This window comes from Dermacentor andersoni, chromosome 2, assembly GCF_023375885.2.
Source record: "Dermacentor andersoni chromosome 2, qqDerAnde1_hic_scaffold, whole genome shotgun sequence".
NCBI lineage: Eukaryota > Metazoa > Arthropoda > Arachnida > Ixodida > Ixodidae > Dermacentor > Dermacentor andersoni.
This window is the reverse complement of record NC_092815.1, coordinates 57,326,659-57,343,784: the sequence shown is the minus strand read 5'-3', so window position 1 is coordinate 57,343,784 and position 17,126 is coordinate 57,326,659. Positions and strand designations below refer to the sequence as shown.

Here is a 17,126-nt window from a genome sequence, read left to right as displayed (position 1 = left end):
CGCCTCGGAGAAAGAGAGAGACAACAAAAGGCGTCGTACCTCAACGCAACTCGTAACGTGGGAAACGCGTTGCACGGGCGTCAGAAGATTAAAAAAAAAGAACAACTAAAGAAGTTGAAGACAGAAGTGTGAGCACCTATTAAGCACTCCGGCCGGGCCTTCACTGAGATTACACTCCGTTCTCGTGTTTGCACTTTGTCAGCAGCTCCAGGCGAAGTGAAGACGGTAAGAGCGAGTGGAAAAAGAGAGAGAGAGAAGTAAATGAAGCATAGCTGTGGCCGAACGCTAGAGCAGACGCGTTCACGCTTAGTTCACGCTAGATTAAAGAGTTCTGTCACCTCCGGCGCCGCCTTGACCATTGGTCAGTCTACTAGACAGAGAGAGGCCTGGTGGTCAGCTTGTCGGAGGACCTCGAAGTCTCCTCGCCCAACTAGGAAACAAATGAGAGAGAAAGAAAAAAAAAACACCCTGTCGCGGCTATCAAGGAGTGACGTAAGAGGAGCACTTCGGTAGTTCGCGCCGAGAGCGGGCGCTTGGGGGTCGCCGACTGCGGCCGACGGCATGCGTGATCTATGACGGTTTCGCTGGAAGTGCCACGAGGCTCTCGAGAAAGGGGAGAAGCAAAAAGAAACACTCCTCCTTCCCCTTCAGAGTACTCTACGAGCCTTCTTCTTTTTCCCAGCCTCCCTCCCACCTCAGCAAACACCACTGGTTCTTCCCCGTTGCGAAGATGCTCGGAACGACGCCGACGTCGGCGACGACGAAGCCGACGCGAAAGGGTCGCTGACCCGCGGCGAGAAAAAAAGAAAAAAAAAAAGACGCTTCCGTCTGCGCGGCTCTGTGTCTCACGTGCGCCAGTCGTGGAAGCCAGAGTTGGCGTCAGTCAGGGAGTCACTTCACAAAGCAGTTCGCACGTGAAACAACGGTCCGCCGGTTGAGTAACATTCGTGCACTGGCCAGTCACGATGTAGCCTCCGACAAGATGGCCTAGTTAGGATGCGAATCGTTCTCACGGGGCGAGAAAAAGCAGTTCTGTCGTTTAAACACAAGTAAAGATTAGGCGAAATAACCTGTATTCGGGGAATCATTGCAAGCTTCCGGAGCAACATAACATTTGATGCAAAGAACAATTTAGGAAGAAAAAAAATTCTGTAGCTGACGGTTCTAACAGATATATCGCGTTATATCTATAGCTGGCCTGACAGAGACACCCCTTGTGAGGCATTCCGACTAATTTGGGCCATCTGAGATAACGCTAAGGATATTGATAATGGCCACAAATGTTTTCATTTCGGGTTCCCGCAGGTAGAAATGCTGCCGCCGCGGCTCGCAATTAAACTGGCAATGTCCTGTCTGCAGTAGAACGCCGCATATATCCCCTGGTTCATCGTGGCGGGTTACACATCCTTAGTGACGTCGTCCCATGTTCGCCTGTTTATGCCGTCTTTGTTCTTGCGGCACACCTATCCTGCACCAATTGCAGTCGGTATACTGCAGCACACTGCTACTGCGCTCCCACTAAACCACGCTGCGTATGGCAGGATCGTGTCCTCGTTTACGTAAACTCGATGCGAGCGGGTAGAGTCAGAAGTCGAGCTGACTCGGCCCGACCCTACCGCGTTTACATGCGCCCTGTCAAATGGTAGTGAATCGACACACCTCTTGCAGGCGGGTTGACGGAATTCTACTTGACGCACGCTCGGCCCAGCTCGCTAGCGTCCACAGGAACCCGACGACCGGATTTCGACCCGACCGGCCGATTCCACTCGACTTCATTTGGCTCGTGTAAGCGTAGCTCGTTGTACTTTACGTCGTCAATGACTTTGCGAATTAGGCCCGTCATACGTGCTGCCTCCCAGCAACGGCCTTCCACAGTCTTGCACCGCTCTAGCTGCTGTGTTTTTGAGCGCAGGCTGGCGTTTCCTGGCCCGCGCCGAGACCGTTGCTCTTCTCTCTTACTCTATTTTCTTTAGCCGAAGAAGAGGCAAACCCCCAAGATATCTACAAATGAGTACCGCGTCGTACAGCGTTCGTCGGCGTCAAAAGGAGGAAACGCCGACGAAAACGCCCTGGGCCCCCACCGACAGGTCCTAAAGGCAGGGAGGTGCTTCGCGCACATAAATGGCAGTTGCAAAGAAAAGGTCACGACAAGCTGTCTAGAAAAGGCAGGAGATTTGTATGCACTGGGCGCGCCTTTAAGGAACGACTGCGCTGCCTGCCCGACCACTGTTCTTTCATCCTTAGTTCTACAGGCGCGCACTCACTGAACAGGTTCGTATTTCAGGTACGTAACCGTAACCAGTCTGGGAGTCGAGATCAGTGTGGACGATCTCGCCACGTATGCCTGTTATTTCTTTTCCTTTTACTTCTTCAGCCTTCCACTGTTTGAAAGAGGAGCGCTTCGTGAATATGACTCTCAGAAACTTCCTTTCGAGCGAATGTACAGGAGCTGTATAATGTCTATCGCACATATTTCAACCAGTGAGTAAGCCATGAAGAAGGAAGAGCAGTGCACAGCATGAGTCCGAGGCCGACTGCTGCTTTGCAGCGTATATGGCGCATGCAGGTCGGCTAGCCCAAATGTTTCAGTGTTCTGTTTCAAAACGAACCCTACTTTGTCTACCTACCCGGGGCTTGGCCTGTCGTATCTCGCCGAGTAAACTGGGCCGATCCCAGAGGACGTGTAATCAAAGGCAGGCGGACCTAGACACCAGTGCTTCCCCCGCAACGGTATTTACACGCCGGGCTTTGTAACGTGAGCTGATTCTGAAGGGAGCGCAATCAAAGGCGTGAGTGGGCCCATCCAGATAATTCTATTGCATTATAGTCGCTCGCATGTAGCATGCGGATCTAACTTCCTTGCTCTGCTTTCGGCCTCTACGTCGATGTCATTTCGAGTATACATAGCTGGAATCTATCACAGAGCCTATAGGCGTAGAGAGGGACAGAACGAAGAACAGCTGCGATGTTAAAGTGGAAGAGTTTCGAGACGAAGCACTCGCATAGTGGCGATTTGTGGTTTACACATCACAAATCGCGTTCGTATCGTTCAGTACGACCTTAAAGGATATTTACCGACGTTTCGTTTGGGATGTGCAACCATTCAACGAATGTGATACTTTGACGATCATTCGTTCAAGGAACAAAAAAAATCAGTTCATTCTTGTCTATTGCTTCAACACAATCCATGTCACCACATGCACATAGCATATGTATAACGTAAAAATGGTGTCTACGTAACACAATTTGTATAATCTACATTTATGTAACTCGGCATAACGTCAAAAGATTTCTAATTATTGATGTACCGCGAGCTTTAGCCTTATTTGTATTGTGAGTTTGTTCAACCTAGCTGTTATTATTTCCTTATATTCTAGTTGGCTTCGTTTTTCAGGTTATTCAAGCGTGATCTGGATTTTGCTTGTGTATTTCGCTTTGATGATGCGTCATATTGATAAAATGTGAAACATCAATTGTTCTTCCCTTTTTGTTTAAGGTGATTATCCAGGAAGTGTTTGGGAAGTGCCAGTAAACACTAGAAGGCTCTTTTCTACGGCCTATATGTAAGACTGAGAAATATATTGTGCTTTCTGTTTTGTTCCTTTCTATTTAATTGCAAGCATGGCTCCGTACTTGGTAGCAAACTCCTATATAGTTGAAAGGCTTCGATTTACCTATGACCTTCCTTCATTGATTTAACAATTTAACGCTGCCGGCAAGCCGGCGACATAGTGTACTTACTTGTAGCTAATTTATTTAAATTAATTAATTAATTAATTAATTAATTAATTAATTACTATGGCATTAACGCATGCATTTATATACAATTAAAAAAGCTTCCCGCCCACAGATTCCCACAGTGCGCGGGATCCGCATAACTTTTTCCCCTTGTCTTGCCCCCAGCTCTGTCTGGCCCGTAGCTTGGTTTATTTGTGGCTACTACGCCTCACTGATTGTTTCTGCTGCTTCACTTACATGGTCCAGATCGGTGACTTAATTCCAACGTAGAAGCACTCCCAGCCAATCCCTGTGAGAGAACTGTACTGGGAGACTTGGCTCGACGCCGACGCACATGAAACATACACGGGCGCGCTATAACCTTCCAGTGGCTAAGTAAGCGTAACTTATTAATAGCCTATATTAATATGCTCTCTTCGACAGCACACGACAAGGTTCGACTAAACCTTTTGAGAGAGATAAGTGTTCACACAGGGGGGAAAAGCGAATATTCTAACGCTAAATTTTAAATCGTGGTACATATCGGCATTAATCAGGTGTACTGATTTGCACGCTCATAGGTGAACTTGTTTGTTTATGCATGACTGGCGCTAAATCGCAGTCTGCTAGAGTAAAAGGACACTCAGAGAAAGAACGACAGTGGGGGCCTATTGGAACCACAAGAAGCGCAAATAATTACTGACGTTTTCTTCCTACGAGCTAGCAGTCCACGAATGGACACACACCTGAGTGAACGACCGAGAAATCTTTTCCACGATGATGCACGTGCGCACAGCGATAAACGCGCCTCTTCGTACAAAAGCAACAGACATGCAACAGTTCATTGGCACTACCGAGAACGAGGCTTATCAGAATCAGGCTTTCGCGCCTTTAACATCGTGCCGCCATCCCTTAAACGGCCGGGTTAAGACAAGGCAACAACCTCGTTTCCTTGAACCCAGCGCCGCACCCTAGCTGTTAGTGCTCTATAGTTTGTTTAGACTCTGCCTTTGAAATGGATGTCGACGACACTTGAAGGGCTGGCGCCTTCCCGCGAATCAGAAACTTCCTGCCAACATTCGTTAGTCGTTTCCCTCTCCGACATCTGACAAAGGGACTACGAAGTCGTGAAAAGAGATGCAGAGAGGAGGGGGGGGGGGGGGGAGGCAAGCAAAACGGAACACCACTCGACGCAGGAGGTGTCGTCTGCTGCCCTCCCTGGCGCCGGAGAGCAAGCGGATGACGCCGATCTGACCAAGTCTCGTGACGTCACCTGCAGTGGCGTCTACGTCCGCACGTCATGCGCAACGCCCCTCCGTGCACCTTTCTTTCGTGTATCGAGCGTACACGTATACATGCGGCTGAAGCACCGGCGCCAAAGCGGAAAGGGGAAGGGCGGGGGTCGCCGAGCGTCTAGGCCTATTTCTGTGGGCGATCTTTTTTTTTTCTTCCTTTTGCCGAAGTTGCACCAGCCCGGCGAAAACCCTCCACGGCGAAAGTAGAAAGAAAGAAAGCATCGTTAGAGAGAACGCCCAAAGACACGATGAGCTTCCTTCCTCCCACATGGCACTTGGAAGGCCGCCCATCGTTTCGCGCACGCTATACGGAAGAAGCACTCGACAAAGAAAATCGCAAGGTGCACCCGTACACTGAAGATGGGAGGGCGCGGTCACTTCGTGATTGCTTAGTGTGGTGCGGGAAAACAGAATGATACGGCAGGCTCTTCGGAGCGCACGCAGCGTACTCTCAGAAATAGGTATCGAGATGGCTCGAGGTGAGGAGGCATCGGAACAGGGTTTATATGCAGTGCAAAGAAAGGCCGTCACTCAGGGCACGCAGAACCTTTTACAAAATGAGAATGAGGAAGAGGGGATTTAGGATGATGTGGGGTAAGTGTATATGTAGCGTAACTTTATGTCCTGCAAGTTTAAGTCAGCTATAATTTAATCAATGTTAATTTATGATTTCTCGTGAATTGTATCCGTGGAAACTGACCAAATCCACAAATCTCTTCGTTCGTAAGCGCTGTCTGTCGTTGGCCGGCCGCCTTCGCTAATGATATGTCCGGCGTTACGATCGGCTGACATCTTTCTGCTCTTGCGTACATTTCTAGCTTCAGAACTCTTTTATGAATACGGGCCCTGGTCACGAAGCCATGGCTGGTCCTGCGCTGTGCTGATTACGAAGATCTCCAATGCCATTGTGGCAGGCTTGAGGAGTGATATCGCAAGGAGAGCGTTGCTCTTACTTCCGACACTGATCTTGAAGTTTGCTCGTGCGATGTTTAATTTGGCAGATAAATCCGTTATATAGGTCGAGCCTGAACGAATGAGCTAAACCAGCCACGTCGAGAAGAAGCACGCTGAAACTGTTTGCACCCTTACTATTTCGTGCTTCATTCTTAGCCACTACTACATCGGGGAACACCAAACGCAGAAAAGGAAGTTAATAAAATATAAGAGAAAGAAAAAAGTTTACGTCGTTCGTTCAGACATCACGCCGGAACGCCCTGGCGCGAAAAGATTTACCTCGCTTTTCTCGGACCTTGTCAGGCTTCAAGCATAATACCGTTCCTAAGTATACCATGCAGGCGCGATGCCTGGCACGTTGCACAAAGTAAGCTCTTTCAGGCCGGAGAAAAAAAAAAGGCAGAAAAAGAAAACCCCATCGGTTTGATTTGGCAGCGCGCGCAGAAAGATTTTAGCCCGCAGCGAAAAATAAACGACGCGGAGTCGTCGAGTGCAAACGGTGTACAGCCCCTGTAGTGGGCGAGAAAATTCTGAATCGCAAAGAGAGAGAAAGATAAAAAGATAAGAGACGCACGCAATTCTAAGCAAGCTTTGGGGGAAAAAAAAAACAGACCCCAGGGCGAACGCACTGGATCTGGGACGAATGTGTGCGTCGGCTTTCCCAAGTTGCGTATACAAAAAGAAATTGACATGCAAACAAGGAAGGACCGGTAAAGCACGCTCCGTGACTGCGTTGTGCTTCAATCGCGGATATAGCCGCATTGCCACTCTTCTATTTTTCTCTTCCTCTCTTTCGGACGCGGTTAATGGTGCCGGCGGACCGGTATATATCTCCAAAGGAAGCGTGCGAAGTTCGACACCAAACGGGTCTATTTAGGACTGCACAAGTGGGAGTGAGCCGCTATAAAGAACGGGGTCCTATATATCACGCCCGTCGCGCGCGTCATCCTCCGCGTCTGAAATGGGCAGAACCAATTGAATAAACAGCGCGGTGCCTCTTTCACGGCTGACTCAGTAGGCGGCAATGGCATTGAACGCGTTTGTCATGCGACGGGCTCTATTTGCTGCAGAAGGATATCGTTCATGTGCAGCACATGGCCTGCTTAAACGTATGTCAAAAGCCAGAATCATAAAGTTAATCTCGAGTCCGTTATTTAATGCCGAATATATTCCCGCGCTTCCGTCGATGTCGAGCAAAAAAGAAGAAGAAAAAAAAAACGGGCATCAGAAAATGTAAACACACGCTCATGTGGCCCACTGACCCAGATACCCGCAACTGCTGTAAATACGAACAAGATTAGGTATGCTACAGTTCTCCAGAACCTACCTGATCACAGCGACCACCACATTCATAAATAACGTGCGGTTTCCGCGGCTCGCGACAAAATTTGCCGCCGCCATCTCAGAAGAGCGATCACCAAGATATTCACAGTTCTCTGCTTGCGCGCTTTTTTCGCCCTTGAATGCGTTCTGTCAACAAGGAGCACGTCGATGTCTCTATTTACGTCGACGCTTTCTGTTGGCGTGCGAATGAACCTTGCTCTCCTTATCGACATCAGTGTTGAAGCAGTCCCGTTGAGTGAAGCATGGCGTCAGAATAACTACGCTCATATAATAAGGCTCCCGATATAGCGAACCCTTTGCTGCCAAAGGCTCTGCGACCCGCATGTTTCGACCGTAAAGCACCCGCAACACTTTGGACCAAGCACGAGCTTATACAGCTGCACGAACGGTGATCAAGCGGGTCGCAATCAAGGGGTCATGGTCGGCCTGAGATCGCAATCTTAATTTCTGCTGGACCGATACAAGAAGCTCGCGCTTCCTTTGTGCGCCTCAGCCGCCGGCACAATGGCTTCGCTCGTTGGTCCATGTGGAACGGTTAACCAGCGTGTGACTAGGGTACGTGTCGGGAGTTCATTAACCTCCAATAATAATCGTGCACTGCGAGTCACGATGAAGACATGTGCGCGCTTTGAGTGCACGTCAAGGAAGCCTGTATCTTGGCCTATCAATGGCAACCCACGCGCCATCGCCTCTGGCGTCCTGTGAATGTATGTAGGGCTGCATTCATCTTCCAATAACTCGTTCTCAGTATCTTTGATGAAAGACATTTGCCTCTTGAGAAACATAAATCATATTTGGCACGCGGAAGCACCAAGTGGATGTCACTGCCTTGTAAGGAAGGGTCAAGAGAATAAATTGGCGGCCGATTATATGTTGCTACAGTGACGCTTCTGAACAGTGCGGTGATGGAACTAGATAAGCTGCGGCTATACTAGTATTGAATGAACATCCATTCGTAACACGTCGATCTGTAGAGCGTGTCAATGTTGATTGCAGCGAATGACATATGGTGAAGTCGTGCAACTGAAGAGGAGCTCACGATCCAGGTCATGAAAAGCTCTGAAATGGTGGGGCTATGTCGGAATCGGTGAGCTTTGTGCGTCTGATTTGTATTTGTTATGATGGAACCCTCTGAAGACGGATAATCTTTGCCGGGAACTCGAGTTTTATTGGCGGAGTATCCGGTTACACGAAGGCAATTAAATTTCTCGACTTTGAGGTTGCAATGGCTAATTGCGCATACTGCTTTCAGTAAAGATGAAGAAAAACATAAATATTTTCACCGCTTCACACAATATTTCTTCATTTCACGTTCTATAAACTTATATTAACGAATCACGTTACATGAAAAAGAAAAAGTAGAAAATAACCTTTTACTACTGCGTGGGACGACGCAAAAATCGCCTGCAATTTTTGGTACATGTAATGCTGGTATACCGCGCACAGATAATAGGCTTTCATTCTCACTTTCGCTCATACGATATTCCCTGTACAACTACAAACGCGCCTGGCTATGGCGTTGGGCTGCTAAGCACGAGGTCGTGGGATCGAATCCCGGCCACGGCGGCGGCATTTCGATGGGGACGAAATGCGAAAACAACCATGTACTTAGATTTAGGTGCACGTTAAAGAGCCCCAAGTGGTCCACATTATTCCGGAGTCTTCCACTACGGCGTGCCTCATAATGAGATCGTCGTTTTGGCACTTGAAACCCAATAATTTTTAGAACTACAAAAGCAAAGAGACCCAATTAAATACAAATGACGCTATCACTGGTTTAGATTGCAAAGTGAAATGCTGCACTTACGCTTAAGTGTTTCTTCGAGACGCATAGTCAAGCACCCCTCCATCGAATCCAAAAGACTTGAACACATTTATTCACTTTCATCGTATTCAAAATATCAATAATGTTCGTCGATTGAGTTTGCAAAACGTTTCTTTGTTAGGTGGTAGATAAAGCATGTGTTCACACGAGATGGGAGGGAAAGAAAAAAAGAAGAGAGGGAACGACGTGAATGTTAGCCAGAGTATAGAGTGGCTGGGTACCCTGTTGGACGAGACACGTAGAGCACCTGCGGTAACGATTAATTAGCGCTATATTACGAAGCTGTGCATATTGCACCTGAACACAAGTGCACTTTTAGGTGTTTACCGCTTATGCGCGTTTCTGCTCTTTTACAAATGGTTTGTTCTGTGGAGAGATCTGAGGTAGACGATACATTGGCTGCTTTTTCTCTCTGTTCAACAACAATAATAACAAAATTAAGAATGTTGAGAAAGCGAAGAAATAAAAGGATTCGCTGCAACGAAGTAGATTTCAATCAATACTCAACTGGTGTCCACGTCGCTGCCTCATCGTGGAATACGCTTCACAGTCTTTTAACTTTTATTGAAGGAGTCCTCCATGTACTAACATAGGTGTATAGGTCCAGAGACCACAGTTCTGAACATGTGCTTTTGCTTTTACCGGTGTGTGTGCCGCCTATGGGGAGAATAATTGTTTCTTATTTAGTCCTTCGTGACCAGTAAGTGCATTACGTGGATCTCAACGGTTTGTAGCAGTTTTGTTAGTACAGACACCACCACGAGTAGGCGGAGCCGTTTCAAGGTTCCAACGTCTTCTTTTATCCCACTTCCCACTAGAATCATATCCTCACTGCAATAACGGTAACAGGGCTTTTGGCAAATTACACGCGGTGAAACGACACCTCAGCCCCAAAACAAACAAGTAATGCCACATGAAAAGAAAAGAAACGGGGCTCCCTCCTACACCTATAAAGCTATAGACTTGAACTTCAAATTGGGTGTACAAAAAAGTTAAACAAGAGCAAAATCAAATAGCCATGAACGTACAATTAAGGCGCAATGTCACTGCCCATACATATACTGTAAGTATGTTAAGTCAAACAAGACGGAGGTTCGCCGGAAAATGGAAACTTGAGGCAATGTTTCGAGAAGGTGACTTGTCTTTGTTAGGTCGAAGACAACTAATGCCCCTTGTCAAAACGTTGGCACCAGAGTTCAGATGCATGTCTTGTACCCCCACTGTTAAAGAGATAATTATGTTAAAGCTCTATAGAATCGGCTCCCTGTCCTTCCTGATGAGTTTACGACTTAGTAACCCACTTCAGTAAATTAAATGCGTAAATATTTTCCCTGCCATAGTCAGCCGAGATTTTCCAAGCGCTCAACTCAGCACCGCATTTAAGCAATTAAGGGTTGTAAGAAGCGGCGGCGCTGATCGTGAGCTGTGGCAGGAGACAAACGTGCACCAATCTAACCTCGTGACAGTACGAGTGCATGTGTTCACGGACGTCATCTGCGCTTACACAGTTCGACGAAGCGAATTTGCATGTTTCGCAACGAATGATTGGCCAGACAGCTCTGGTCGACGCGACAGCGAGTCCCCATTGTGTCTTATCAGGCGTCAATACACTTGACCTGTGTTGCCACCGATACTGATTAGTGCGGAGCGCGGCAGCCAAAGGTTCGGCGTGGTAGAGGTAGCTCGCGGATGTTTAGGAAGGAAGCGGGTCCTTGTAGAGATAAAAAAGAAGGCTGCGTGAGGGTGCAGACGAAAATTCCGATGCTCAAGTGGTCGTTTCCTCAGGCTTTACTCGTTAACGGGCATCTTTCAGTTCCCAATTCCCCCTCAAAATTACAGAGCAAAACAATACTAGCTACAGAAGCACGCAGAGGAGGGATTGACTTGTGCGCTTCCAACACTCTTCCCCGTTCTTTTTTGACTAGGGCAGTATTCAACACGAATTAACGCCACCTTGACCACTTTTTTCATGTTCATTTCCTACATTTTTCGACACTCAATATTAAAACTGAATTCGTAACACTCATTTCAAGACTAAAAGTTACAATCGTAGCAACCTCATGCAGGCGTCTTCCAAGGTTTCAAATTATTACGTGCACGAAAATTACGTGATTTCTGAATTGCAATCTTACTGCGATGGTGATGCCCGCGCGTACGATCGTATATACTAATGTGCAACTCTAGCGGACATTGACTTTGCGACAGAATACATACACCCGTATTGTAACTTTTTCCCACCTTTTGATTTATTGCCTCGTTTCATGTAATAACTTAAATCCACCACAAAACTATGACAACGAATTTATCAACTATCATTTAATGTACACGAAAGAACTTCGTTTCGGAACATTGTCAAAAAGTTTAAAAACTAATAGTTAAATTGTGGTGTGACAGCGGTTTTAATTATATAGCTTCATATACCACGAAATGGAGTTCATACAAGAAGTCAGATAGCTTGAGGTGAAGGTCACGACTACCTATTCTTTCATAAAAACATTTCAACAACACCACCGTCAACACACGGTGGACATGCACAGGTAGCCAGAAATTACGAGGCTAAGAAAGTGAGATGACAGAACGTTCTCATCCTGTAGAAGGCTAGAAGTGTCAAGCGCTTTCTAGCCGGCGAGATTACCGCGCCCACGTGCTGCCAGCGCCGGTATCAGTGACAGCCGAATGAAGAGACTCACAGCGAGAGGCAGAACAAGGCGTCCGTACAGACGAAACCGAAAGGCCTGCAGCGGAGAGGTAGTCCAATCCGGGACGGCGGCAACACAAGGCGTCGGCCGACGTGCACAAGAAAATAGCCCGCTCTGACCAAAGGCGCGGCACAAACTTAGCGGTACTCGAGCGAGCGCAGACATGAACGCCTGGCCAGGTGCACTCTCTCTCCACCAAGCCTTGAGAGGAAACGGTGCACGCAAAACAGGACATGGCGCAGATGGTGCCATCTGGCGATCAGTTCGAGTGACGCTTTGTAGGCCACTGCTGGGCCTCGCTGCGAGAAGCGCCGTGGGACATCGGGCACGCGTACGGGTCGCGCCATCTTGTGAGAGAGTTACACACCGCGGTTGCGTCCTCCCTACCCATTTTGTCACGGATGGCGCTCTCTGAAGCGCACATTCAGCGTAGTTTCAAATCAAAAGTTGAAAAAGGTTGCATAAGGCAACGTTAAACGATAACCGGGAAATATCGCTCGCACGCGTGATAGCTCCTACCGCCCCCCCTTCCCCTTCCATACACCCACTGTGTCACTCACTGAGAGGGATAGTACGCCTAATATACTACGGAGACCACAGAGAAATCTAAAGTAAAAGCTTTTCCTTACAACAACAACAGCAACAACAACAACGACGATAACAACAACAACGACAACAACAACAACGACGATAACAACAACAACAATAATAGCAATAATAGTCAATTATTTTACCGTCCCCAAGAACAACCTGCTGGTCTTGGTAACGGCGTACTCGAGAATTTGTTTAATATACATACGTACATATATGCGGCGTCCGCCTCACAGTGTCTGGCTGGGTTCAAAAAATGGGCTCCTTCTGTCAAACAACTATGGCTTATTCTAGGTAGGAATAGGCAGACACTTGAAAAATACGAAGCAAAGTAGTATTCTAATAAACGTCGTGACACCAAGCATGGTAACTATTACATGGATTATAGGAAGGATATAGTTACATCAATAAACAGGAATAAAAGGTACATATTTTAAACGATTGTGGTTTACGATATCACACACACACACACACACACACACACACACACACACACACACACACACACACACACACACACACACACACACACACACACACACACACAAACACACGCGCGCGCGTGTGTGTGTGCGTGCGTGTGTGTTTGTGTGTGTGTGTGTGTGTGTGATAGCGTCTGGGATATATTTTTTGTACCCAGGCAAATACTGTGAGGCGGACGCCGCATGTATGTATATATATATATGTAGTGTTCCAACTACATGCACCAAGATTTGAAAATATGCAAATGCCACGTAGCTGGGCAGAACCAAGGTAATGTTGTTTACCGTTACTTCGAGATACTCATTATTTTTTGCATTCCGCCTAAGTACATAATTAGACTTAGTTAACTATTCAACTGCTCAGGTATTATAGTTAGACGAAAAGGGTCAATCAGAATATTGTAGAGCGACCTGAAAAACTCTCGATACAGCTTTCTGTTTCTCAATACGTGCTACATAAAAGTGTTTTTTTCGAGCATGAGAGGTGAACAGGAGGTGTATGGCAATATTGCGTGAATATGCGCAAAATTGCCACGCGACTGACTGCTCCAGGCACTTTGCGTGTATTCGCGGGCTTCTTTAACGCTCAGAAAAACACTTTTATGTAGCACGTATTGAGCAACAGAAAGCTGTAACTGGAGTTTGTGCCACTGGGCGTGCGGCAAAAGTGGGGAGGGGAGGGAACAATTCTCAGCGTTCGCTCGCACCGGCACGCCGCGCTTCTCGTCTCGGAGGCCAAGCACTGACTTCTCGGCCGCGCCGCCAGATGACGCACCGTGTATTGAGAGAAGTGCGAGAGAGTAGCCTGGCTCATCGTATGAATGGTGTAATGTATAAAATAATAAAATGGTATCATCGCATAAATGCCCTGCAGCTCACTGTAAAAATGGCCGCTGAGTCTCTTCGATTTCAGTAAATGCAATAATGCCCGCGTTGATTTCCGAGCCAGTGACGGATACGTATGAGGTCCAAGAAAGTTTGCCTCTGCAAATGGTATCCACTCCTTCAGTATGGTCTAGCTGGACGTGGTCGGAAGAAGAAAGCGCTGGACATCGCCGCGATTAGAGAAGCGCATGTCGTCGGCCCTCTTAATTAATTATGCGGTTTTACGTGCCAAAACCACTTTCTGATTATGAGGCACGCCGTAGTGGAGGACTCCGGAAATTTCGACCACCCGGGGTTCTTTAACGTGCTCCTGAATCTAAGTACACGGGTGATTTCGCATTTCGCCCCCATCGAAATGCGGCCGCCGTGGCCGGGATTCGATCCCGCGACCTCGTGCTCAGCAGCCTAACACCATAGCCACTGAGCAACCACGGCGGGTCGTCGGCCCTCTTCTCTCACCTGTATGCATTGCGCATACGTGATTGAGTCAGCTATCGAAATGATAGGAAATATAAGTGTTCCCCATTCCGCACTGGAGGAACTTAAGTGGCGCACTGTTCTTATCGAGTCAGTAATTGTTTATCAAAGAAATGGCCGACCAATAAACTGCTAAAGAAGTCACTTTTGTCACTGACTAGTTTCTGCAGGTTACAACATACTCTAATTATTTGCCGACTCCCGCATAGGGCTCACGTTTTTCTTGTGGCTGTCAATCGGCCGTTTGTCGCGCAACGTTGCCTTAAGTGAACCGTCATTGGAAGAACTCCTATTAACTCCACGCTAAAGAGGCAACACAATTTCAGCGTTCGTGCTATTATGTACAGCGCACTTATCATTCTACTGCGGAAAAGTTTTTTGTGTGGACCACATATGACCGTTGCCAGACTCGCCTTTACGTTGCGCACTTCGCGCCAACCAGCAGCTTCCGAAAATTGCACCGTTGCATTATGTTACATTCGGAATGGCGTGGCTATAGTAATGCATACATATAATACGGAACCTCGACCCTGTGATTCCTCTGCTGTAGTATATCAAATTTCCGCACTCACGAACGTACATGCTTCGATATCACCACTAAAAAATTGATTCTCCGCATGGCAGCTCTTGGGAGCTCTTGTCTTTGTCTTGGGTGCGCTGTTACAAACCTTACCATGAATCCCAACCAACTGGCCCAACTTGCCGTTCTGAGGCGCCTATTTATTGGCATCTCCTTTGAAGCAAGGTGGTGAGAAATAGTCACCTAGTCTGCTTGAGTTAATCAGGTATGTTGTACATGCTTTTTATTTTAGTATTTTTATATGCATCTCCTTGATCTATTTTCTCTTTTTCAAAGCTTCTCTACATATATTGTACCGCTTCCTATGCCTGTAACTGATCTGGTCATATGAATGTCTTCCCCCCCCCCTCTTTTTTTATTCACCAATAGTTCAAACATCTCTTGCTTATCTCGACTGCTGACCGATTGACGCTTCCGTCCACTTAAAATCCAAGGGCTTCCACGCACGAATTGATAGATGGATGGATACTATGAGCGTCCCCTTTAAAACAGGGTAGCCAAACTCATGCCACTAATTTGCGGCACCAAGTTCTTGTCCTTATTTTGCGTACTGTCTTACACATCTTTTTTTTTTTTTTAATGCACGTACAAAGAATTTCCTCCCTCAACCTTTCTGAGCCACTATTGGGAACGTCTCCGTTGTTTGTGGTCTCCCTACTTTTCTGTCAAAAAAGCTGCAGTCGTCATTAACTAATCTTTATTGCGGACATGTTTACTTCCCCCCTGCAATCCCGGAATCCAATGGCTTCAATGAGTCTAAACGGGCAGCTCGGTAGATATCTTCACATTCCAATAAAACATGTTTCATAATTTGCTTAGCTTTACCGCAGCAAGCACATGCTTCTTCTTCCTTGGTTTACCTCGCTTAATAACTACGCGTTCTTAGGCACCCTTCTCTCAATGTGGGATCAAGTGAATACAGTCGCGTATTTCTTAAATGTGGCTCATTCCATTGTGACGCGGTACACTGCCGAGTAAGTAGGCGGAGCTTCCGTGCTGCGTCAGTTCTAGAAAGAGGAATTGGGACGTGGTGCTCCTCAGTATGGGCTGAGCGGGCAGCTTGATCCGCCCGTTCATCGCCGATAATCCCGCAGTGACTTGGAAGCCACTGGAAGGTTATTTCATGGCCTGCATCACTTATATGTTGCAACGTCTCTGTAATATGAAATATTAGTTGTTCGTGCGGCTTCTGGCGGGTTTTTTAACGTTTTCCTGTCTGTCCTCTTTCTAACCCCTATCTCCCATCCCCAGTATAGGGTAGAAAACCGGAGACTGATATCTGGTTAACCTCCCTGCCTTTCCTTTTTATCTCTCTCTCTCTCTCTCTTGCTTCACTGTGAGTCAATAGTTTTCCTGCACAGATACTTGGACCCTCTCGCCGCCCATTCAGTTTCTTTCATATTCCTCAGTATTCTCCGAAATCGATATTACTTTGAGCTTCCCTCACTTCAAAACTTGTCCAGCCCATATCATCCTGTACAGCTTCATTTGTAGTCTTCGCGTGAGCGCCCAATACGAGGCTTTGGCTGCCATCGAATCCTGATTGTACCCCTGATTTCAAGCAAACAATCACATTTGCAAATCTAAGTCCTGGAACCATTACGCCTTTACACATACCCCGGAGCACCTCGTACCTATTGTATCCCCCTATAGCGCTCTGTGTTTCATTATGGCCGCATTTCTCTTGAGCTTTGCTATTATTGAGTTTTCCTGTGTTTCCATATAACGCCATATATACCGCCTTCGTTGATCTGTATGCAAAGTTACTCTTCTACCCGAGGTATTCATTGAATACCATAAAACCTGATTTTGTAACGCTAAATTGTAACGCTAAATTGTAACCCTAAATTGTCACCTTCCTGACCACACATCAAAGCCAGGCGTTGCATATCACTTTGCCTGTTACCAAGCAAGACAATTACGTCCGCATGAAACAAACCTGGAATCTGCTGCTCTATAGTATCGTGCCCGCCTGTTTTTATGAGAGATTAAACCCGATTCTTCAACTTCATTCAACTTCATTCTTCAAGCTCGATTCTTCAATTTAAAATTCAAATTTTCCGACCCTTTTGCGCGGCAGCTTCCAGAACTAGAAGCTGTTGGGTCTTCAAGATCTGCAAGGCCTGCAAGTCTTGCAGTTTTACTTTACTGGCTCATGCCACTAAAGAAGAATGGGAAAAACTGAGGAAGAAGAATCATCAGCCCGCGGGCCTCCTTAGGTATGCATGGCAGCAGGAGCCATCCTGAGACTTCTGTTACGAGAACGAAACCAGCTGC

At 47.0% G+C, this 17,126-nt stretch overlaps 1 protein-coding gene across 1 annotated transcript in view; it reads right to left on the bottom strand.

Moving 5' to 3' along the window:
- LOC126542258 (uncharacterized) overlaps positions 1-11,993 on the bottom strand; it is a 147,450-nt gene extending 135,457 nt beyond the window's left edge. Inside the window, exon 1 of the mRNA XM_050189245.2 lies at positions 11,826-11,993. The gene's annotated coding sequence lies outside the window, so the exon portion shown is untranslated. The remainder of the gene's footprint in view (positions 1-11,825) is intronic.
- Positions 11,994-17,126: the final 5,133 nt, after the last annotated feature.